The sequence below is a fragment of the Chinchilla lanigera genome, unplaced genomic scaffold (assembly GCF_000276665.1).
Source record: "Chinchilla lanigera isolate Chin_1 unplaced genomic scaffold, ChiLan1.0 scaffold00015, whole genome shotgun sequence".
NCBI lineage: Eukaryota > Metazoa > Chordata > Mammalia > Rodentia > Chinchillidae > Chinchilla > Chinchilla lanigera.
This window is the reverse complement of record NW_004955416.1, coordinates 5,185,159-5,211,199: the sequence shown is the minus strand read 5'-3', so window position 1 is coordinate 5,211,199 and position 26,041 is coordinate 5,185,159. Positions and strand designations below refer to the sequence as shown.

General features: G+C 37.3%; 1 pseudogene; it reads right to left on the bottom strand.

Annotated features, from left to right (window-relative positions):
- Positions 1-517: 517 nt before the first annotated feature.
- Positions 518-9,612, bottom strand: LOC102004813 (annotated as a pseudogene).
- Between the last annotated feature and the right edge of the window lie 16,429 nt (positions 9,613-26,041).

Below are 26,041 nucleotides of genomic sequence, written 5' to 3'. Positions count from 1 at the left end.
ACCATTTTCTGTGGAGATGGCTATTGTATTTTCATAAAATTTTCTCTATTGCTAGTTATATTTCTTGCCTTAGATACTTCTTAATCTGCTGTTGTCATAATTTCTTTTAGATAAAGTTGGCATCATTTTCCATGTTTAACTCTCAGCCTTTCTGTGTCTTTAAGCTTAAGGTGTGTCTCTTGTCAAAGTTGAGCTTGCAGGTCAGTTCTACTGCCCTTCGTCAGCTAAATTCCAGGTTTCTTGACTATAACATAGAGACAATTATAGATATGTATAATTGAGTACATACTACTTAAAATTTGCTATTAATTATTGCTAATAGGTGCATAATCTATCTCTTAAAATATAACTTTAGTTTTCTCATATTTATTAAAATTAAATACTACTTCAGTCTCCATTATATGATAATACCATCATGTATCATGACAAGGGAAAAATATCTCTTTTTGTTTGAGTCTTAGTGCATTTTTTTTTTTTTTCAGATTTTATTCATTTTATTTTTCGTGTGTAAGAGCTCTTATGCTGTAGCTACTGCTGGAGCTTGAGTCCTCTGGACAGAGATTCTGCTGTGGGTTTTCCCAAAATGGTCGGTGAATTCTTGATAAAGGAGACTTCCTGAACACAGTCTCTTTCCAAAGGTCGGGGACAAGTGGCCGTAGGTCTTGGAGATGGCATCAAAGGTGACCTTAGCAAAGTTGCCCAAAATAGCCGTGCAGCCCTTGGCAGAGGTGTAGCCGTCATCAATACCAGCCATCAGCAGCAGCCTCTTGGGCATGGGGGCTGAGACGATGCCAGTGCCTATGGGGGCAGGGATCAGACGCACCAACACAGCCACAGCGGCCTGTCATCTTGCAAGGGACAGTGTGGGGCTTGCCAATGTTGTTCCCCCAGTAGCCTGTCCACACGGGGACAATGGAGAGCTTGGCCAGGATGATGGCCCCACAGAATGCAGTGGCTACTTCCTTGGAGCACGTTACACCCAGACCAACATGACCGCTGTAGTCCCCAATGGCGACAAATACCTTGAACCTGGTCTGCTGGCCAGCACGAGTTTGCTTCTGCACAGGCATGATCTTTAGAACTTCATCCTTGAGGGATGTGCCCAGGAAAAAGTCAATAACCTCAGACTCCTTAATGGGGAAGGAGAAGAGATAAATTTCCTCCAGGGACTTGATCTTCGTGTCCTTGACCAGCTGGCCCACCTTGGTGACAGGAATCCACTCCTTGTCCTCTGCCTTACAGCAAGAGCCCTGTGGCCTCGGCTCTGCCCTGGCCCCTGCAGTGACTACAACCTGAAAGGCCACTGCTGAAGCCTCACAGAAGCCACTGTGGCCTCCCACGCCTGCTTTCTCTCCCCGCGCCGCCCACAGGCCTCCGGGCCCTCCTGCTGCACCTGCATCTTCCGCCACTGGGTGTTTTCCCTGAGGAAGAAACTTACGATTATGATTATTATTATTAATATTATTAGTCTTATGGTGATGGGGATTGAACCCAGGGCTTTCGAACTAAACTACATCTCCATGTCTTTTTTATTTTTTATTTTTGGAGATTGAGTCCAGGGTCTTCCAATTAAACGACATTTCCAGGTCATTGGTATTTTTTTATTTTGAGAAAAGGTCTCACCAAGTTGCCATTTCTCAGACTGCACTCAAATTTGTGATCCTCCTGCTCTAGCTGCCCAGAGCTATGGGATTACAGCCATGTACCACCATGCCAACCTTTTTGTTTTTCATTATGGAGCTAAATCTATTAAAAATATTCATGTAGTTGTATACATTCCTTCTTTCTCTGTAACATTACTTCATGAAGGAAAATTAAGGAAGTTCTAATGTCTGGCTTCCATGAGTTATAGGGGATATTCTAAAAATTTTCTCAGTAAGAATACAAAACAAAACAATGAATAAAAATAAAAACCCAAATCAATGATATTCTATGTATAAACAGAAGAGAAGCAATTCAATAATGATTATTATTATTTATTTCAGTTTACAAATCTATTCACATTCTTGTTATTCAGATTCTATCTGTCCAGTCATTTATTAATTTGACATATTTGAAAGTTTATCATGTAGCAGCCACTGAAAGACCAAAAATAAAAAAGGATCTCCTTCTGGAAAATAGGGAAACGTAGGAAGGAAGAAAAATAATGAGGAACTGCTTATATTCTTTGATATATACAATTTATGGCCATATGTGCCGAGTGCTATGAAAGCATACAGGAAAAAAATTAACCCTCCATCTGGAATACCTTCTAATTTTTTGTGCCTATCTTGTGGGTGACTTACATTTTTTTATATGAATAAGCTTTTGAATTGAGGCCTTTAGAATGATTGGCAATAGAGAGGTGAACCAAACAAACTTTTTACAGGAAAAGAGAGTGTTCTAAGTATTTCAATCAGAAAAAAGATTAAATATAAGGATTTAGGTGCTTATGCAATCATTGGAAAGGCTAGACAGATGGGATGAGCCTAATCCTCTGGGAATGAGTCACAGGATTCCACCCATTATGGCAACTACTGTCTTGTAAATTTTGGAAACTGGGAATCAAAAAGGTTCACTGGGCCTATTAACTTCAAAAACAATACTGGGATTGGGACCCAGGGCTCAGGAAGCTGGAAGTAGAAAGCTTCTGCAGTGTCCAACACTCTGCCATTCAACACTTATAACACTGGAAACTGTGCTGGAATGCAGAACTACCATGTCTGCACAGTGTTCGTTACTTGCATGAAGGAAGCAGTCAAAAGCAATTGGAAGATGGTGCCCCCTTCCATCTGCTGTCTGAGTGACTGCACCTGACAGATGAAGTCTAACAACACCCAGAAACCTACCTGGCAGAAAGTCTGGGAAATGGGATCTCAGCTTTCCGGTCCTTGTATAACAAAGGGTACATTAGGAGGAGGTGGCAGTGGATGAAGAACGCAGACCAATCTCCAAACACACCTGGAGAAGATAAGCTTGGAGTAAGAGACAGTGATGGAGAGGACCGCATGTGGAAGAGGCAAAATAATAGAGAGGCTTAGAAGAATTGCTGGGATAACTGGGGAGGGAAAACTACAGAAGATAAATCGAGGGAGAATAATCATCTGGATGATGTGCGTGAACTGGGAAAGATGGCAGGGAGGAGGAATATTTTAAGCCAAGATCCACCAATGTGGAGGTGATTGAATTAATTAAAGTGAGTCACACTGATGACTTGAAGACAGTCCTTATAGAAGTGGAGGGATGATCTGGAGAGCTCGTCAAAACCTCGCGATTATTTTACTGTTGTACTTGTGTTTTTTCATGGTGATTCTTTTCTCTGGAACGCACCTGTATTCTAGCCCCTTGCTTGTTTTGCTGTAAGGCCCATAGAGTATATTACAGCGCCTGTTGTCCTTCTTTCCTTGCCCACCGTCTGCAGGACTTGTCAGTGAGGCTCCTGTCCTCACACAGTTTCATATGTCCATTGCCTTCTCAGTTAGAAAGGGATCTCCAAGAGCAGGAATCAGGTTTTATGCGTATTTGATGTAACATTTGAACATTTCAGTGAAGGCACACAGAGTTAATAATATATTTGTTGTAGAAATTCCAGATCAAAACGTTGTTTCCAACCAGCATTATGTCTCAAAGCCAGTTGCATGACTCTTACAACTCTTATGTGGAGGGTCTAAAAAATGGGGTGCAGGAAGGATTTTTAAAGAGGATTTCTCTGCAAGGAGCTGTGCTGTGATTCTAACTTTATCCAAGGGGAAAGGATGAGGTACCCCATTTCGAACCTAGAAGAAGGGACTTACAGGGAGCACTCACTGAACTTGACATGAGATTAGCACACAGGAGACCAGCATTTGCTCTTGTTTGAGGAATCAAACAGGCATGAGACAGGCTGCCTTGCTTTGGATGGATGAACTGCAGGAGGATGCATGACTCATTATCAAGGGAATTTCAGCCGAGAAGTCCTCTAATGGGGTTCTTTCTAAGAAATTACAAAAGAACTCCAAAGAGTCAGTGTTATGAGAAAGTACAGAACTGTTTTATGCTAGGACTAGTTAGATGACAATTTTCTTGCCCTGCCCCAACTGAACACTTTTTGACTTTAGAAAAAATCAAGAGAACCAGTTTAGAAAGATAGAAAATGGGCGGTACAAGGAAGAAGGACTCCTCCACCCCCTCTTCAACACTTGTCTGTCTTCCTCCTGCTAAGCTAAACTAAATTTGGCTTGTGAATGCTCTGTACATGAATCCTTACATAATTAACTGCAAGCTAACTTAGTACCTGAACCAAGGGCAAGTCTAATCTAGGAATATACTTTTGTAGCAAATAGATGGATCCCTACCAGTTACAGCAGCTGGGCTCCAGTTAATCACAAGGGACCACGTGTTCAAACATTTTTAAATATGGCAAACTTGGAGCTGCAACCACTTTAGCTATTATCTCTGTGCCCCACTTCTGCTTTCTGACAATATATGCTGTCTGATTGTGGGACACTGGAGACCTTTAAGTTGATCTGGTTTGGATGGCTGCCTGATTCTAGGATCATGAATACAAGCTGATACAAATTTGTTCTAATTTTGTCTTTTAACATTACCTATCAAAAGTCTCATGGGGGAGGGAAGGGAGATGATTTAATTTCAAATCAGATTTGAAGTTTTGAGTATTGCATGTCAATGGATTCTCTAAGTTATGAATTTTGAGACCGTGTTCATGATTTGAAAGATGTTTTGCCTTTTTGTTACCCGAGTGATCAGAAGAATCATGGGTCTTTAGAATCTTCATTCAAGTTGGTGAAGAAAGTTCTTTGTGGATGAACTTTTACAGCAGGGGTAGGAGACAGTATGAGTTTGCCTGGTGATTATGCTCCTTCAATCTTGTTTGGTTACATGATGGTTAAACATTTTCATCCCCAGAAGGGCAGCTTGAGGACTCCTGAGCCAAAGTGGAAAAGGAAACATGGTTTAGTATAAAGAGACTTCTGTTGCATCCTGTATGTGACCCTACGAAACACACATAATTCCTACAAATCGTGGCTTCCTAATCCGCAAAATACACTTAATACAAAACGTCCACCTTTTTTACTTCACACTTTTGCTGAGGGGGATTCAAATATAACTACATACTTGAAAAGTTTTCTAAATTCCAGTGGGTGCACAAAATGCTTTATGTGCCTTGACTAGATAGTATTTTGAAAGCTCATAAAATTTTCCTTCTTGCTCATGGACTCAGCCATCCTAAACCCATAGGCAAATATGACCAGCTGAAGAATAAAATAATGACAAGTACTCTGGGGGAGAATATTATGCAGAATCCCACAATATCCCATTCCTGTCCCTAATACTGCCAGGATAATCTGTTTTCCTAAGTATTCTTAACGCTTTACCATCACTTACAAAAGCCATTGATAACTTAGCACTAAGGAAGGCTGTTTTAAAAAAGCATCATTTTTTCAACACTTTCTCCAATATTGGTGTTGAATTACTGGCCAATTACCTGGACACTGAAGTGAGCATGGGGGAGGCAGTAAATTACTAAGATCAATTACAGAGAGAGGTAATGTGGACAGAAAACTGATAGAAAAAGAAGTCTTGATTGATTGAAAAAAAGTCTTTGTCTCACAAAAGGGCTGGGAGGTGGGAAACAGTATAAGGAGGCTGATGGACAGCTTGTTTTTGTCAACAGAAAGGGACACAATATGACCATCTTATGGAGAACACCTGTCAGGGGTATGGATGAGATCTCCTAACAGAAGCCTTTAACTGAAAATGGTTCCAGCAATGCTTGAATGAGGCAGTATTCCACTGCACTGCCTAAAAGACCAAAAATAGAGACGTTTGTGAGGGCAGTAGGCCATGAAATTGAGGGGATGCTTGAGTTTCTGGGAGGAAACTATTTGTCTTCCTTTTTCTCCTCCGGTGTTTCAAATTTAGATTTTCCTGGAGAGTAAACCCAGGGGCACTTTCCCACTGAGGTGCATCCTGAACCCTTTTCTAGGGTCTTGCAGAGTTGCCTAGGTGAGACTTGAATGTGCAGTCTTCTTTCCTCATTCTCCCAAGTGGTGGGATTACAGGCATGCACCATTATGTGTGGCTGATGTTATGCTTCTTGAAATCAGTGACAGTGGTGTTTATTGTCCCTATCCCTGCACCGTAGCTGCCTGCTTTTCTGCTCATCTAAAAGAACATAAGTGCCTTTTTCACGGCCTCAGAGTGGCTTATGTGCTACGTGAAGCTCTGCACTTATAGAATAGTGAGAGAACAGACACACTAGGCAACACTATAATGAGCAACAACAACAGAACTGGAAATGGGTACCAGCAACCCAAGACTGAGTGGGGTGGCTCGAGTCATGCTCAGATCTATCAAGTTAATTGCATTAAAACTGTTTATAAATAACTTAACCTAATTTGCACATGACTTTTCTCATGACATTCCTTTAAAGTACAGAAATAAAATGGCTCTGGAAGCCAGATGCCAACTAGGTGCTTCTAGTTTCACAAATTAGATTCAGTCCAACTATTTGTAGCTACCAAGTTTCATTCCCAAACCCACCAAGGTTTTTGGCAGTGGGAGAATTTACAGACGACAGCTGTGCCTGCTCAGGTGGTGGTGCAACGATGGGAATTTGCTCTCTTCTGGAAAAGGACAGGTGAGGTACTGATGAATTACGCAGGGGGTGCTAACTCCTGTTGTAGGCACTCGTAGCAGTGCTTACACTATGAAAAGGTAATGTTGAAGTCTGAAATACTTTAGTACTTCATTCTGTAGGAAAAGTGCTGCTATACAATACCATATGTCCCTGAGGTTTTTTTCTTTTTGCCCTCCTGGACTTTTTTTGCTTTAGCCATAGAGAAGACCCCTGACAAGCTGGCACACCAGGATGTGATCCCTGACCTGAGTTCTTGACATGATTATCTACAGGGAAGCTCTGTTGACCAAGTACCATATATTTACCAGTTTATAAATATATTCAGGAAGACCATTGTCCTTCAAGATGGTTAAAAATAGAGCAAAATAAAATCTTTATTATTTTTGGAAAATTACAAACATTTTTAATTAGTTAAAACCTGATTTATTTTCTGATTTGTAGAACGTGGTAAGTACCCTGTACTGTTATAAATTTTATAATCACTACCTAAAATTCTTTTGATTTAAACTTGGAAAAGTATTTTTAGAAGAAAGAAAACTTCTTATACATGAAATTTGGCTATTATGAGTACATTTGTACACATGTATTTAAAAGGATTTGCTTTTGTCCTAGAAGTGCATTTTCTTTTGCAATCAACACTCAATATTATTCTGGCCAGTGTGTGTGTCTGTGCAGCACAACCTTCAGGAGAGTAGGTGATGCTAGAGAGATACAATGAACGGAGACGCAGTCTGTGAAATTGCAATTCTGAATTATATCGCATTTCCTTCTCCACTTTCTCACGCAGTGCCATGGCTCTTCTCAGAAAGTTATGTTCGTTATTGTTCTTGGGAATAAGAATAGATCAGAATTTGTGGTTAGATAACCGCATTCCATTATTAAACAGCGGCTTTCCCACATATGAACTCTGCTCCATGATCCTTACTGCACAGCTAACGGGCCAATCTGTTTTCCCTAGTGTGATCCGCAGCTCACCTGCCTGCGAATTGCTTGGAGTGCCACTTAAAAATCTAGGATTGTAGGCCTACTCTGGATCTACTAACTCGGACTCCATCAAAACTGTCCATAGTTTCTTCACTTCCTGGGACAGCAGTTTTCAGAGCTGCCTGTGTCTTGAAAATAACTATGGAGCTTTAAAACACGGTGAAGTGTGGGGCCATCTACAGAGACTGCATGGACTAGTCTGTGAGTGGCTTAGACATCAGGGTCCTTGAGGACTCCTAGGTGACCTGAATAGATATCCTAAGTGATCGCACTATGTATGCAGCGTTAAGAACTGCTATTCTAGGACTTCTTAGGCAGTGAGAGGGGAGTTTGTTTATTTTGATGCCAACTTCATCCTTGCCTATGGCTGTAGGACCTTCTAAAAGAACTAGTTCAGGGATATGTTGATATGCAAATACTGTATTTTATATTGGTGAAGATTCTCAATTCTTTTAAGTTTTGTTTCTTTGATTTTTTTCCCTCAAAAGTTTAACAAGATAAATCCGTGGTTCTCCCTCTTAGCTTCTTCTTGTACTTTCATATTTCCTGGGCTTTGTTTAGGCTTTTCCATTTTGGAAGTGCCTTTCCTCTCATTTTCTTTCCTCCTGGCAAAGTTTTACTCATTCTTAAAGTTTGATTCACCTATTGTTTCACTGAATAACTTCCCTGAATAGCCCATTCTCTAAATTGAATGAATGGATTGCTTTTACACACTTACACATCATCTTAAACCTATTTTAATAGCAGCTTTTATCCAATTGGATTACAGCTAGTTGCCTTTACAGCTGTGTTCTTGGCTAGGTTAATTCAATACACTTTTAATGACTGGTCATGTGGTCCAGGCCTAGGAACAAGCAACACAAAAATGAATCATATTTTCTGTCTTCCCTACCCTCTAGGAGCTCATGCTGTAGTAGGGTAAAGATGGACAAATCATTACAAGATACCGGGTAGAAGCTATAAAATGTAGATACACAAATGCTAGGGAAAGTTCTAGGTACCTGGAGGTATTGCGGAAGGCTTAACAGAAACTGATGATTAAAAATCAGTAACTTAAGAATTTTAAATTTAGTAGATGGGGAATCACAAGAAGATATTCTAATCTGGAGAACACATGTAGAAAGGCTCCTGGATGCTAGAATCATTTTCCATTTTTAAGGGAAACTAGACTATTTGAGAAAACACTGAACCTTTATGAAAATACTGTCAGGAAGGTCTTAGTATGTGATTACATTGGTAAATAATAGTCTCCCTAGAATCAGTTTTTGGATTTCTATGGAATTGTTATTGAGATATTTTAAGCTATGTAGAACCCTTCCTAATTTTGAGCTACTCCCAAAGTAGTAGTGTGACATATTCCTGTAGTAGTGGACATATTCCTGTGATTATTTCAAGGTACAAATGTCTAGGTGCAAAGGAAAAGTTTTGAATATGTTATACTTGGATTTAGATCTAGGTTCCATTACTTATTAATTCAGTGGCTAAGTTACACGCTTTCTGAGCTTCAGTGTGTGTGTGTATGTATGTGTGTGTGTGTGTGTGTGTGTTGGTGAAATGAGGATAAAAATAGATAATGCACATAAAAGTATTTTGCACAATTCCTAGCACTTTAAGACATTCAGTAAAGTTCTGTTTTCTGTACACCTCCAAAAATTAAAGGTGAACAAACAAAACGAAAACCCAAACAACCAGATTAATTCAGAGTTAGAACACGCCAGAAGGAATTCTGGAACTGTTATCAGCTGCCTGCCCCTCCCTTGATCTGATGAATAGGGTGGTTTCACAAGTTGCTGAATTTGTCCAAGCATCTGAAGAGCTGATTTTCAACTCGAATTCTGTCTTCCAGGTTAGAACCTGGCCATCTGGGTCCAGTGTGTCCATTGTCAAGGTGAGCAGAACTCACCATTCTCCTCCGTCAGTGCCAACTCCTGAGGCTGGCTACTGAGGAGAGCGCACGGTTTCTTTTGCACAAGGCCATGAGGAGAAGAGAAAGGAGCTTTCATGGGCATGTCAGTAAGTAACTGAGCAGAGAGCAAGGACGTGTGAAACGAAAGAGGAAGGGCTCTCTGATTTGTGTCTGGCTTTCCCAAACCCTAAGCAGTCTGTTCCTGTTTAAAACAAAAAGCAAAACATGTTTCCTCAAACGGGTTTCAGAGAATAGTGATGGCTAAAGCAGTATATTTATTTCAGCTGTCACAGGAATCATGAATTCCTGGATTTCTGAAAAAAAATTCTGTGTTTTTGAAAATACTATGGTTCCTTTCCTAGAGACTCTTGAAATTCTTTTTTGGATATTAAGTGCCTTAATTCTGAAACCTTTTCTTGTTCAAAAAAATTAGAAAGGTTTGTTGAGAAGAACATAGATCTAAAGGGGGTTGAATAGAGTTAGATAAGTTAGTAAAGGGACAAATGAAAATTATGTTCATTCACTTGACAGATAAATAAGCAGCTATTTTATAGCAGAGACTATAGATTCAATTATGTGTTAAGGAAGCTGAAGGAGATGCAGCTGACATGTCAGTGTGTGTGTGTGTGTGTGTGTGTGTGTGTGTGTGTGACTGAGGATTGAACCCAGAAATGCTCTACTGATGAGATATACCTCCAGCCTTATATATTTGTTTGTTTGTTTATATTTTGAGATAGAGTCTCACTAAGTTGCCTAGGCTAGTCTTGAACTTGTCATCCTCCTGTCTGGGGTTTCTGAGTAGCTGGGATTATAGGCCTGTGACACCACACCTCATGTTTCTTAACAGGCTACGGGGCTGCAGACAAGTCAACACAGTTTTATAGTCCAGTGTGATACAGGCTTTAATAGTAGAAGCTCAGGATGGTATAGGAGAAGACCAGGAGACCTGAATGATGAACAGAATTTAGCCAGTTGAAGAGAGCTGTGAGTAGGAATAGAGTTTTAGGCTGAGGGAATAGTGTTGTGTATCTTAAGGCTCAGGAATGAGTGGAGTGGATTTGAGAAGGTAAACTCACTTTAAGGTAAAAGGAGGGCCAGCTGATAGGATACCTGTGATTTTCCATTCAGCAGTTTGAGAATGGTAAGGTGTGTAGCATGGTCATCTGTTTTCTATTTGCTACTGGTTCATGTGTGGGACGTGGTTTGAGAGTCCTAAAAGGTGGGCTTTCTGAGCTCTTAGCCACTGATGGGCTATTATTGATTATCTTGTCTTTTTCAAGTTGAAAGATGAGGCAATAATTCCAAAGAAACAGATTTCCAAATGATGAGCTAATAGAAGTGCTAATCAGAACTACTAAATATGGGGCTTATTATAATTTGAGTTTGGAATGTCCCCCAAAGGCTCAAGTTTTGAACCCTTTGTCCCCAGCTGGGAGTGCTGTTAGGTGATAGTGGAAATGTTAGGTGACAGGGCTAGTTGAAGAAGTAGGTCACTGGGAGAGTGTCCTTCAAGACTATCTTGGGAGCTCATCCTTTCCTCTCTCCTCCACTCTCTTTGCTTCCTGATCTTCATGACATGAGCATCCTCTTCCGCCACACACTCCTGCTGTTATGATGTTCTGCTCAGCATATCCCTTAAAGAAATGGAGCCTGCCAACCATGGACTGCAACCTCTGATTAAGCCAAAATTTAAAAAAAAATATTTTCTCTTCTTAAAGTTGTTTATTTCAGGTATTTTGACACATCAATGGAAAGTTAATACAGGTTTGTTTTGTTTTTTCCAGTATAGGGGGTTGAACACAGGCTTCTGCACTGAGTCCTTCTAATTTTTGTTATTATTTTATTTATTTTGAGACAAGGTCCTACTAAATTGCTCAGGCTGGGTTCAAACTTGTGATTCTCCTATCTCAGCCTCCTGGAGGGCTGGGATTACAGGGGTGTGCCACCATGCTGGGCTCACAGGGCCATTTTAATGCTCACCACCTTAAAATATATACCAGTGTGTTTGTCTTCACTAAATATGTAATTCTGAGCTAAGCATGGTGGTGGTTTCATGCAGTCCCCGAGACGGACTGATCACAGATATACTGATATCAGTATTCTGGGAAGGATTAAGAATAGTCACCTTAAAAATAATCATGGGGTCAGAATTAAAAAAACTTCAGGGATCACTGGGTTCCAAACCTATATTCTACAGATGAGGCATCTTTGCTACCGAAATGTGAAACTGTAGTTCATGTCTGTTCTAATTCCTACCTCAGAATTTTATGCTCTATATTCTACTGTTTCCTCTATCAGGTATCCTCTTCTCACTTCCACTTTGCTTATCACACCATTTAGGAGTCTAGTTAATATTTAATGAGGTCTGTAGTTAACAGAGCAGAGCTTCTGACCAGTATTTCTTACTGTCTTACCTGTTCTACTTTCTATATTGCACATATATTTTCTAAAATTTTTGTTTTCTTTCTTATCTTCTTTCACTAGAACCTAAGCAAGGAAGGCTCTTAATCATTGCTGTATCCCTACCATTTAAAACAGTACCTAGAACATAAAAAAATTCCATCAATATATTTTGTTTTTAAATTACAAATGAATGAAAAGTAGAACATAGATCTGCAAACGCATTGATCTTTCTGGTACCCCAAGGCTTCTCAAATGTTAATGTGCCTGTGAATCACCTGGCAATCTTGGTAGAATGCACATTTTTATTCAGAATGTTTTGGCTTCTCAGATGCTGCATTCCTAACAAGCTCTCAGGTGATGCCAATGACGCTGGTCCATGGTCCACACACCAGATGAGTCTTTCTGCAGCTCTGTTTTAGAAGTAACAGGGAACTAAGGTTGGCCAGACACATTTTTATTGTCTACTTAAACACATATAATTGAATATTGATATTTTCTTTGTTAAACAAGGAGTAGGGAGTTAAACTGCATTTTGTTCAACATTTTATTATAACAATTTTCAAACACAAGGGCAGATTTTAAGAGGGAGCCTATTGCCTAGACCCCAGTGTTTGCACTGTGCTGTGCTTTATCATATTTCCATCCAAGAATCATCTTTGTCTCCAATCTCAAACCACATTCTATTTTGATGTATTTCAACAGAGTTGCACACAATAGTGCTCTACTTCCAAAATACTCCCTAAGCTACATTTCAAAAAGTGACTCCTCCTGGCTGGGAACCAAAGCATGGAGACTATTCAGGATGCCTCTTCATGAAGCCAGCCCCATCTGTCACTTCTCCTACCCACACTCTTGTTCTTGACCTTTGCCTCACAGAGCACACTGTGAAGTCAATGGGAGTGTTAGACATATTTTATAACTTTTTTAAGACACCTCACCATGATTTTAAACCCAAACCAAGCTTTCCTTTTCAGATATCTCCAGTTATTCTGCAAAGGCTAGAACAGAGGAAAGGAAGAATAATTTGTGTTTTGGCTTTAGGCAGTTTTGGTAAATGTTAATAGGGGATATGAAGTTGAAATTTTCTTTTTAGACTAACAGCTTCTGGAGGGCAAGCACTGCTACTTTCTCTTTGTTTCTCTCATGCTCTTCCCCTCCCTCTTTCCTTCCTTTCTTTCCTTCTCCTCTTTCTTTCCTGATGTAAAGGATTGAACCTAGGGCCTTGCACATGCTACGTACACACTCCATCACTGAACCACGTCCCCAGCCCTAGCGACTATTGCTTGATTACCAGTCTTTCTGGTACCCAGAACAGCCTCTGGAATGTAATATATGCTAAGTGTTTGCAGACACAGTGAGTAAATGAATGAATACACACAAAATAGTAGCAATTTCTCTTGATTATTGCTTCTTGTCTATGCCAGACTCATTCTTATACTCAGTTTTTCACCTTCTAAAAGATTAATGTTTTGGGCTGGTCCACTCTTTGCTGTGAGGTGCTGTCTGCACATCATAGGATACTAAGCAACAGTGCTGGCCTCTGCTCATTGGCGATAAGTAGTTCCCCATTCAATTCTTGAGAATCAAAAGTGTCTCCAGACATTGCGTACACAAAAATTGCTCCTCTTTGACAACCACTTAACCACAGACATGAAAGCTCCACAGCTTGAGGCCAGCTCTTCTCAACTTGAGATGATAAGAACCAAGCCTGAATAAAGTCAGAAGAATATTTCTATTCCTTCAGAGTTATGATGGGATTGTGAGAGGGTCTGTGGCTTAATTTTCTTTGAGTGAATCCACAGGGTCTGTTCTAGTTCAGCATTTCCTCCCAGGTCCCATATCAGGCCTGTAGTTCTATGGTTACCTTTTGTCTAGGTTTCTGACTTTGCTCTGTCCTTTGCTGGGATTTGAGCATAGTCCTGATCCTTGATCCTATGACTCAAGAGCTGAATCCTTGTGGGGTGGACTCTGCTAAGCATACAAGGTATTCGTTGTAGCCTGACTTCCTATTTAAATCCAGAGTTTTCACCTCCTTGGGGTTCTGACTGTACAATCAGAACTCTATGCTACTGATGCCTAGTGATTCCTGTTGGGGGTTGCTACCTCTAAATAGATTCATGGATAGTGACATTATTTTGGATGTGAGTTAGGTTTCCCAGATCCCTTGTGATGATATAATTGGTACCACTGACTAACTTCCTTTGGAATTAACCCTACTTTTTGCTCAGCTTCTGTTGCCCTCGGACCATCAGTTCTATCTTCTTACCCCATTCTTGCTCAATCACTGTAAATTATAATTGTCAGCTTGATAGTTCATTTCCCCTGGTAACATATATTAGACTTGCTCCTCACCAGGGACTACATGCTCACTGACTTCAGGGTGATCTTTTCAGCCTGCTTGGCTTTTCTGGTCCTATTAATCACATTCTGCAGCCTTCAGAGGCACCTCTTTTGTCTAGTGCCCCTAACCGCAGAAAGCTGCTAAAGAAAGACTCATAATTAAACCCAAATGGCCCACAGAACTTATATTTCCTCCTGGGTCATTGTACATCGACTCTGTTATTTGTTCTTCCTCTATTACCTGCCTAATTCTATCCCCTCATGATTGTTTCAATATATTCCTTTTTCTTTAAGCCCCAAAGCTTTTTTTTTTAACCACTGAGGATATACTGACAATCTCACTTTTTCAAAAAAAGTGAGATTAAGGCAATGTTTTCTCTTTATCTGAACATATCCACATCTCTTTACCTACATTTCCTTCATTCTTTTAGGCTCAGCTAAGAAGTCTCTTTTTTCTATGCTTGCTTTGGCATGAGCATGGGCCTGGGGGGAGGTGGGCTCTTAAACCAGGCTGAGGACCTGTATGTGTTTGACTTAGAATCACTTCTTTATATATTTGTAGGCAAAGTCCAGTTATATCCTGCTTTGCCTTACTGAGAGTTGCCAAAATGAGATCTTCTTTATGCAAACTCTCATTTCCATTTTGCTATGAAGGGAAGAAGAAAATACATGCACAGTATTTATTACCATAGCTGCTAATAACATATTTTTACCTTTTTTCCCATGACATCTCTAGTAGACTGCTATATGTACAGCACACTGGAATATTAAAAATATCCATGAATTGATAGATTACAGTAGCTTGTGACTCTCTCGCTGAGCTGTATTTATGTCTCCTTTCAAAGAAGACCCACATTCCTGGCATGCTCATCTGGTCTGGTTAATCACTGCCATGCTTGATTTACCTTTTCTTTTTATTTCTTAACCAAGCCATTAGTTTCCTCTGGTACATAAGATTAGAAACTTGTTAGCCCATAAAAGGACTCTTCTAGTGAAACTGATTTTTATCAATTAGCTCTTAATCATAGTTCTTAAGAAATTGATAGAAACTTCATTTTTGTAGCCACGCACAGGTAATCAGTGTAGTGTACTCACACCTTGAGCAAATGTTCAGCATCTATATGGACAGACCTTCTAATTCACAATACTTCCTGGTTTGCCTCTTTAAGAGAATGACTCTTGTCTGGCCTTGTGGACACTGCTTAGCAGTTGAGGGCCAATTTACCCATGCTGCTGGGTGAGCCAGGGATCTCTCATTGTTCCAGTAGTATCTCTTCTGCACCTCAGTATTCAAGATCCTCCATTGTTAGATCAGAAAATGATTTGAGAATAGATTTTGATGTGCTAGACAAGATGTTTCTAATGTTTTGGGTTGGCTATATGGAAAGGCATTCAGAAAACTATTCTGAAATTCAGGACATTTTGGCTTTAGTCCTGAATGTGACAATAGCTTGAAATGAAATCATCCTTATTCTCTCCGGGTCTCAAGCTTATCTTTTGAAAATTGCAGTTACTTTTGTATTAAGCATATTGTATTTCCTATATTTCAAGTATTTCTACGAAAGGGATATTTGGGGGTTTTCTCTTCATTTCTTGTAATTTTAGCATAATTAACCCTGCTATGGATCTTTGAAAAGTAAATTTTTTCTAGACAACATATAGGCCTTGTAGATTTGGAGACATACACCTTAGAAATCTCATATTATCTGAGCCTCAAAATTGTGAAAAAGCTCACCCAAAGTTATATACCCCGAATGAAAGTACATGGAAGCTAGTTGTAGAGAACCTAATTTGTGTAGATGAGATTAAAGGCAGTACTGGAAAGGCAATATTTGAAGAGAAATTGGCTGAAAATTTCCCTTAGTTTAAGAGAGACATGAGTCCTTAGACAGAAAGAACATTTCAAATTTCAAGCAACTTAAATACAATAAATCCACCTCAGAAGGTGGCGGCAGAATGTTATGGTGAAAGAGAATCTCAGAGACTACCTGATCTCACAGGTCAGGTCACTTGGTAAGATCACCTACTAAGAAAATTAGATTCCTAATAGACTTCTCTCATCTGTAATCATACCTTTCAGAACACAGTGAAGGAGACATTTTCAAGCTCCTGAGAAAGAAATAACTGAGAACCAAAAATTCCACTTCCAGCTAAATGGTTATTTAAGGGTGAGGATAAATTAAACACAATTTGAGGTATATATTCCATCCATATACCTTTCTAAAAGAATAATTATATCTCATCAAGGCAAATGTAGCCAGAGGAAACAGGAGGAATATAATAAATAACAGAAATTTTAAAATATTAGTAAATTTAAAAGAACAATTGGACCATTAAAAATAACAATACAATCTTGTGTCAAAAAATAAGAAACAAAAGCTAGTTAGCAACAACTTACAAGAATGGGAAAAGTCCAGCTGTACTAGGATCACTGTCTTATTTATTAGAGGGAAAATGTACTGAATAATTTATTTTGTAAAAAATATAATGCTAAATACAGTTGTCCCTTGGTATCCATGGTGGACTGGTTTTAGGATCCTTTTCAGATACCAAAATCTGCAGTTACTCAAGTCCCTTACAAAAAAATGGGACAGTTTTTGCATGTAAACCTATGCAACTCTCCCATATACTTTAGATAGCTGGATTACATCAAGCTTAGATTATACTGTAGATCTCTAGATTACATCTCTAGATTATGTATAATACCTAACACAATGTAAATGCTATGTAAATAGTTATCTTATTTAGGGAAGAATAATAAAAACCTGTGTATGTTTAGTATAGGTGCAAATTATGTGAATACTTTGATTTACAGGTAGTTGAATTCATAAATGCTTAACTAAGATGGTAGAAAAATGGAAATATAACTGATGGTTTCCAACCCAGACAAACCTTCTTCTCTAATCTGAAACAGGAAAGGAAGGGAACAAAACAACTAAACAAAAAACACCAAGACATGAATGAAATTAAGTACAGATGTAGAATAAGTACTGTTTGTTGAGCCCATATTATTTTCAATCATAGGTCCTATATTATAGACTTTTGGATTAGTCTAGCTGCCTTTCCTTTGGTATGTGGCAGGGGTTGGGAAACCATCCAGGACAATATATAGGTCCTGTCCCAGTTTTTGTTTGCTTTCACAAGTGATGCTGATTAACATCCTTGAACACCCTTAGCACACGTGTGGGAATTTTTTCAAGAATGTAGAACTAAAGTGGGTTTTTAGAACTGATTTACTCCCAAATCCAGTTGCTAGTTCAACATTGAAAGCATTCTCTTTAATGTTATTTACAACATAATATCACACAGATTTCCATACATAAACTAGAAAATGGTTCATATGAAAGCCATTATCATTTAACATGGGAAAAAAAAAAGATGAAGAAAAAATAAACCCTTTGCACTCCCTCTCAAACACCTGGAATCTGGTATTTGATTCCACTTCCCAGTGGAGCTTCTTTTTACTTAGGTCTTTATAGACAGTGCACAGGTTAGCAACACCAGATACTATGCTACAATTGTAGAAATTGTTGTCTGTGTTTACTATATTTACAGAAGTATTTAAAGTCTTGCATTTTGCCGTTGGGAGAGAAAAATAGAAGGATATGAAGCAATCAGTTATTATAGACACATGTTGAAGTTAAATTGAAACTATATTTAGTTTTCAAAATCTGACTTCAAACACAGCTTGAGGTTTTGAAAATTGGTTATTTGCAGATATTCTAAATTCAGCTGTGTAAGTTTTTCAGTCAGCTCCTGACATTCAAAACTAGGAGATCAATTGGTTATTTTTTGCATTTATGAGGAAGCTTAACTTCTTAACTTGATCATCTATTTTGTTTACTTAGTAGTTGTTCTTTTCTTCAGAGAATCATAAATATATTATTCATGTATGTATAAATTATGTGAACTTAGCATGCTTGCTCATGTCATGTCAAATTGTAGGTCAATGAATTACTGGAGTCAGAATTCTTAGGAATCCTCAGTCCAAATCTTCATTACATACAAGATAACAATGAAAGTCAAAGAGGAAATACAACTTCCCCAAATTCTTAATATTCAGTAGTGGCAAAGAACCTTGACCTGAAACCTAGATAATTTATGGATTGTCATTACTTAGAGCTCCTTGTAACATGTCCAAAGGAGGGTGACCATTGTACAATTTAGGCAAAATAGTTGCCCCATCATTTCAAAATTTTACAAATTTGTTTTAATCTGTGACACAATCTAGTGCTAAACAATAAAAATAGTAGAAATTCAGTGAAGTGATACATTATTCAATTTATGCTAAAAGTTGTGGGGCCTGTTCACACTGGCTACTTAACAGGAGAAAAATCATTCAGGAAATTTTCAGACTCACCTTGTTCTGCTTAATGTTGTGTAAAATAGTAATTTGGTATTGTTTTTAAAATTATAGACAATTTCATGCACTGCAAAAACTTAGATGACAATCTAATAAACATTTATGTTTCTACCACCCCACTTGATACATGATTCATCCAAACTTAGATATTGTGTTTTTGACTTATGTTAAAACATATAAATTAGACTTTTGCAAAATCATCATGTAGTATTGCACTGTATAATTTATTTTTCTATTATTTAAAGATAATATATAGGTCCTTTCTCAGTTTTTGTTTGCTTTTGTAAGTGATGCTGATTAACTTCCTTGAACACTCTTAGCACATATATGGGAATTTTTTAAAGAATATATAACTATAAGTGGAAGAGCTGGCTCAGTGTGGCACCTTTCATGGGAAGGTATACCAACTCCACTTCCTCTCAGCACTAGAGAGCCCCCACCCTCACACATCCTTTAAATTATCACACTTTAGAATATCAGTCTTTTGAGAATGAAATATCTCATAGTTTTAATTTGCTTTTCTTTTATTACCATTGCAAATAACATTTTTATGCACTTTGTCATATTTTTCTTTCTTGTTTTGTGAATTTCTTGGTCATAAAACAGTTTTCTACTGAGTTTTCAGAATTTCTTAATTGTTTTGCCAGCATGATGTATACATTCTGATTTCCTTTTCTTTATCTATTTTGTATGTTATAAATATATTTTGCAGTATAAGTTTGTTCTTTTAATATCTTCTGAAAATACAAATTTCAGGTTTTAATGAGGTCAAACCAGTTTGGGGAGGAAGGGTTCTTATTTACAAATATCTTTTGCTTGCCAAATTTTCTTCCAAACATTTTTTTTGCATTTAGTCTTTAAGATGTTTGAAATATAATTTTGAACATGCTTTATATATTTTCCAAGTAGATAAACAATTGTCCCTGTACTTTTTCTTGACAGTCTCTCATTTGCATCCATCCATCAATATTAAGTTCCCCTGTGTATGTGGTCCCTTTCCTGGACTTTATTCTATTCCATTAATCTGTTAATTTAGTCCTGTAAATATCACACATTCATTTACTAAAGATTTGTCATAATGGGTGAGACATTATCACTCCTCCATTTCCTCTCCTTTCACTCAAGATTGTCTGTTATCATAGTTTTTTAAATTTTTCCAAATAAATCTTGGAATTAGCTTTTGTAACAGTGTTATTGGGATTTTCATTAGCATTTCATTAAAGTTCTAGGCTAATATGGGGAGAATTGTTATTTTTATGGTATTGAATTTTATCTACAAACATGATATATTTTTTCACTTATTTAGGTCTTTTCTTGTGACCTGTATAATATTATTAAATTTTCAGTGTAAATATCTTGAATGTATTCGGTTAGCTGGGTAGTTCAGATTTTTGTTTCTATGGTGAAAGTGCATTTTAGATCTTATATTTTGTAATTCATTATTGCTAGGATACAGAGACATTGTGTCATTTTTATATTTTATGTTTTGTATCAAGAAACTTACTTTTATTAATTTCAGTATTTTGATTTGCCTTTTCCTATCCTTATATTTCTATTTCATTTTCTTCTTTCATTGTACTGTGTAGGTGGCCCAGTAAAACAGAAAAAATACAAGAATAGCAGGCATCATATCTTGTTTCTGAGTAGACAGGGTATGATTTATTTTACCATTAGGAACTAGCTGTTGTTACATTTTAAATAGATGTTCTTTAGCAGTTTTAGGGAATTCTTTTAGATTCCCAGTTTGTTATAATTTTTAAACAATTTTCCTTCCTGCAGGAGACTTATTTGGAGCCTTCATGTATTGCTTTGATTATAGGTTTAGATACAATTTTTAAAAAATAATGTCAATCTGCAGAGAATATGTGACAGGCTAAAAACATTGTAGCTACTGAGTTATGTTTTAAAATCAGAAGGAGAAAAGGTATGAGTCATAGAAGAAACTAATTGCCAAAAAAATTCTATTTATTGAAGTCCGAGGCTATGTTGGGTTGGGGTATAAAGGCCTTGGGTACAGGAGCTTTGAAGAAGACAGGTGTATCAGTCTAGTAAAGCCAGGAAGCCTGGTGGAACATATGGACTGTGGGCTTATGAAAAGTAATGAATACTACTTGCAAATATTTGTGGGAGGGCACACCTACTTAACACAACAGGATTGCAAGGCTTCAAAGTTCTGATGCAAATATCTTTGGTTAATTAGCTTATTTGAACCATAAATATATATAGTTACTATTCTTTTGCAATAGCGAATACACTGCAGGTAGTTCAGGTAACCCTCTCTGTGTGCATATGTACCATGCTCCAGCCTACCTGGAATAATCACCAGCCTTTCCTTCAGCTGTTCTCCTTTATTATGCGGTGGATACAAGGATTAAGGATCTTTGCAAAATCCCTATCTCAGGTTTGTTCCCATGTCAGAAAAAAAAAAAAAAAATGCCAGCAAGGTTATTGCCACTAAGGCATTGAGTTCTGCAAATGTTTACTGATGGCATGGTTTGTCAAATACATTGTGTGTGAGTCATCAAGTGACATAGGAAGGTGAAGAATTCACAAAGAGTATGATTTACTTATAACAGAGAGCCAATAGGGACTGAATTTGAAAGTTTTGAAAATGGGATGCTTCTATCTTGAAGTCATTTCAGTTTGGGTTCATAAAATGAGAGGCAGAAATTAATCTTTAGGGAAAACATTTTGCTTTGCCTTGGCAGGAATTATTTTATTTTTAGTCATGTACCTACTTCCCTGCTGTTTAGAAATCTCTGAGTGCAGCAAGGTATGTAAACGTTATTACTTCAGACTGAGTTGTAAATAATTTCGTAAATATATTGAGTGCATTTAGCACAATTGTGCTCTAGCTGAGTCAGAAAAATTTCCCCTCAAAATCTGAATATAGAGTGCCTTATGGATAGACATGGGTTTCTCTCTGATTATTTGTATGTGCATATGTTTTGGAAAACTTAGCTGTCTAAAAAATGTTTATAGGGCTAGAGATAAAGCTCAGTGGCACAGCACTTGCCTGGTAAATGCAAGGTCCTGAGTTTGATTCCTGGAACACACAAAAAAAGTGTTTCTTCTTTATTTTTCTGATCACAGAGCGGATTATATATATCCCAGCATTATGATTAGTTGAGACAATGTAACTGGTTTTTGTCAAACATATGTAAGTGAAAGTGGTATGCGTCAGTTCCAGGCCAAGGCTTTTAAGAAGTGGTTGTATTTTCCATAAGTTTTGCTTCTTTTTTCCCTGGATAGATATAGTAGACAAGAGGTTTCTAGGGCATAGCAAGACCTCAATGTAAAAGACACCTAAATCCCTGAAATACTTCATAAAGGAAAATAGCCCACAGACCTGAAACACTCTTTTAATCATTTAATGAAAGGTAACTTTTATTTTGTTGCAGTGTGGGGCCTTATTTTTTATACCAGTTCATCTTATCCTGATTCCTACAGTGTTCCTGTCTAAGCACTTCTTCATAGCAAACTGAAACACTGTACTTTTATCACATAAACATATAGGCTCATCTTTCTATTCAATATATAGAAAGCAAGGTGGGAAAGGAGTGGCATTTTGAAAACATACTACACTCTGACAGAGAAATCACCTTTTAGTCTAATTCTTCTTGCTTTTTAGGTTATTGGTTATATTTTCTCTGGCTGCTTTTGTGATCTTCTCATTGCAGTGTGTCATTGTGTGGATTTTTTCTCCTACTTGATATCTGGTGGACTTCCTGAGTCTGAGGAAGTGGATGCATCTTTCATCAACTCTGAAAATAATCAGACTTTTTTTACTTTTATAACTCACCCACTACTTATATTTCTTTTGAAACTTCAATTAGATATGCTGGATATTCTTGCTGTATCTTCACTGTCTCTTACTCTCCTTTGGTATCTCAGAGCTGATTTCTGAGTTGTTTCTGTTCTACATAAGTACATTTTTCTTTAGCTCTGTTGAAACCATTGTTTAGTCCATCCAGTGTGCTTTCTAGGACAGTTTTTCTATAAAAGATTTTGATCTACAGAAAAATTAAGAAGATATGAGAAAGTTTCCACACATGCTGAAACCAGAACAGCATATTTCTCTGGGTCATATCTTCTTGGGATCCTGCTGGTACAGCAGGTCTTTAGGCTGTCCTTATTTGATAATTACCATGAGAGATTTGAGGTGTTTTGGTCATGTGTTCTTTAAAAATCCATCTCTTATGATTTATTCTATGATTTATTTATGCTTGGATTGGGATTATGGATTTGGAAGAAGATCATAGAAGTTCAGTGCTATTTTTATCATTCGTATCAAAGGTACATTGTGAAGTTAAAGGCCAGTCTGGACTACATAGAGAGACCCTGTCTCATGCAACAACAGTATCAAGAACAACAACAACAAAACAAACAAAGTAAGGAAGAAAAGCAGGGCACTACTGCTCATCATAAGAATATTGGTGCCTAAGTTAACAGCAAGCTTAATGAGGTGGTAATCATTATCAAAAGCCTCATCTAATTCTATTTATTCTTTTGGAGGCTTGCTTGAATGTATAACAAAAGATTGGTAAATCTCCATAAAATGTGCTGGTTCCTGAGTCTACGGGGTTCAAAAGCAAGAAAGTCAAAAGCAAGAAACTGAGAATCAAAAGATGATTACATTATTTTTAAACCGTGTGATCTCAGATAATTTTCATTAATTAGCTATAAATCTTTAAATTAACAGATATGCATACAAGTCACCTGTGCATAAAATTTATGTATGTATACACACAAACATATTCTATTTACAGTGCACCTGTGACAGAGCAAGGGATTTATAGCTTCCAGCTCTCGGTTTTTCTCACCATCTGATTTTTTTCAGGAATGCTTATACTTTATAAATTGCTAACTTGTTCTGAGTCTTGATACCAAAACTAAACAAAGATATCACAGAAAAGAAAACAGTAGCAAACCAAATCCATCAAATTATAAAAAGAATTATACACTATGATTATGTTGAATTTATATTTGGAATGCATGGTTGGTTTAATGTCTGAAAATCGATTAATATGATACACCATATGAACAGAAAAAATCGAGAAAAAAACATGTGATCATCTCCCCAAAATCAGGTAAAACATTTGAAAAAATTCATCATCCCTGAATGATAAAAATACCCAACAAATTAGGAATAAAAGGGAATTTCCAAAGCTCAACATGAAACATTTAGGAAAAGCACAGCAAACTTACTTGTTAATGAATGTTTTCCCAATAAAATATGTATTCCAGCAAAAATAGAAATTTTTCTTTTAACATCAGAAAGAAGACAAGAATATTCTGCCAGTTCTGCTTTGCATTGCTGGAGGTTTCAGCTAGAGAAAATAGGCAATAAAAGGATGTAAAAGACATCTAATTTGGAATAAAGGGAGGGGTAGTATCTCTATTTGCAGAGTGTTCTTGTATATAGAACATCCTAAGGACTTACATAGGATTCTCCTAAACAAAACCTCTTAGAAATAGTTAACCAAGCTCAGCAAATTATCAAAATGTAAAATCAATAAATAAGAGATTCTATTCCTTTATACTTGAAATAAATGAAAAAATAAAAAAAAATTCCATTTATGACAGCACCTGAAAGAATTGAATAATTAGGAAAAAAATTATAAATAGTAGTGCAAAACTTACAAAACACTAAAATTACAAAACATTATTGAAAGAAATTAAAAAGATCTAATAAATGGAAAGACATTCCATGGAATGGAAGAGTTGATATTGTTAAAATGACAATATTATTTAAGCCATGTACAGAGTCAGTATAATTCCTATCAAAATTCATGCTGCCTTCTTCATACAGATTGACAGACAGGTCCCAAAATTCACATAGAAGAGAAAAGGGTCCAGAATCAACAAAACAATGTAGAAGAACAGATTGCTACTTCATATGATATACAAAAGATAGCATGGGTCTAGGAAAACGTATACTCATCTGTGAAAAATAAAAGTATGAAACTCTGAGAAGACAAATATAGGCTTTAACTTATCTGACCTTGAATTAGGCAATGGTTTTTTAGATCTGAAATCAAAAGCATAAGCACAAAAGGAAAAAGGACAATATGGTCTTAGCAAAATTTTTAAAAAGTTGTATTTCAAAGGATATCATCAAAAAAATGAGAGAATAATCTACAGGACCTTGAGGAATTATTTATAAGTCATTCTGAAATATAGAAAAGATTCTTACAACCCTAAAAATAAAAAGAAACCATTTTTTAAAATGTTTGAAACCTCCATGAGCTGTCTGGGAGCCAGAGAGCCCTCGCTCCAACCCCCACCACCATCACAGGAACAATTCTGAGTTTCAGGAAATGTAGGGTGCCTTGGTGAGCAGCCAGGGAAGACCAAAACGCCATGCTGTGCCTCCTGCTACCACTGCTGGAACAACCCTGAATTTTGGGAAACCTAAGGAGCTTTAAAAATGACAAAATGAAGGAGTAAAATGCAATCTCAGCCTTCCACCCCAAGTAGAACAAGTCCAGGAAACATCAACATGGAAGAACGTGGAAGTCACACATCTGAAATTTCTAAAATGTTAGCAACTGAAGTGAAGAACCACGTATTTCAGGCTATAGAGGAAATCAGATCAGAAATAATCACTCAGGTAAAAAAAAAGAAATGTCAACATAATGAAAGAATTGCTCAGCATATCAAAAGAAGACAGATAAAAAAACAGAGGAGCACACAAAAATGATGGAAACCATGAATGAACATTATAGGAAAAAATTTAGAATGCATGAAACAGATTCAAAGATATATTCAGGGGCTGGGGATTTAGCTAAGTGGCACAGCACCTGCCCGGCAAGTGCAAGGTCATGAGTTTGATCCCCAGTACCAGAAAAGACAAACAAACACACAAAAACCCCAAAAAACAAAAAACAAAAAACAGCAGTCAAAGAGATATTCAGGAAATTAAAAATTCCTTCAAAAGATGGCAAAACCACTTGAACAAAACTGAAGATAGACTTTCAGACCTTGAAGACAGCATTGCAGCTAGTGATCATGAAAGGAAAGATTTCTTAAAAATAAAAAGGAACCAGGAAATAACAATTCAACTGCTGTAAGATGAGGGAAAAAGACAATATAAGACTGATAGGTGTCAACAAAAGAGCAGGAGGCAACATGAATGACATAAAAAGACTATTTGCAGAAGTAATAGCAGAAAATTTCCCAAGCATGGAAAAAGAATCTGACATACAGTTGAGTGACACATATAGAACACCAATTAGCCATAACCAAAATAAATCTACACCCACACACATAATAATCAAGATACCAGAAATTCAGTTCAAGAACAGAATACTAAAAGCTGTTAGAGAAAAGTAACAGATCACCTATAAAGGAAAACCCATCAGAATCATGGTAGATTTCAACATAAACCATCAAGTAAAGAAGAGCTTAGAGTGAAGTATTTCAG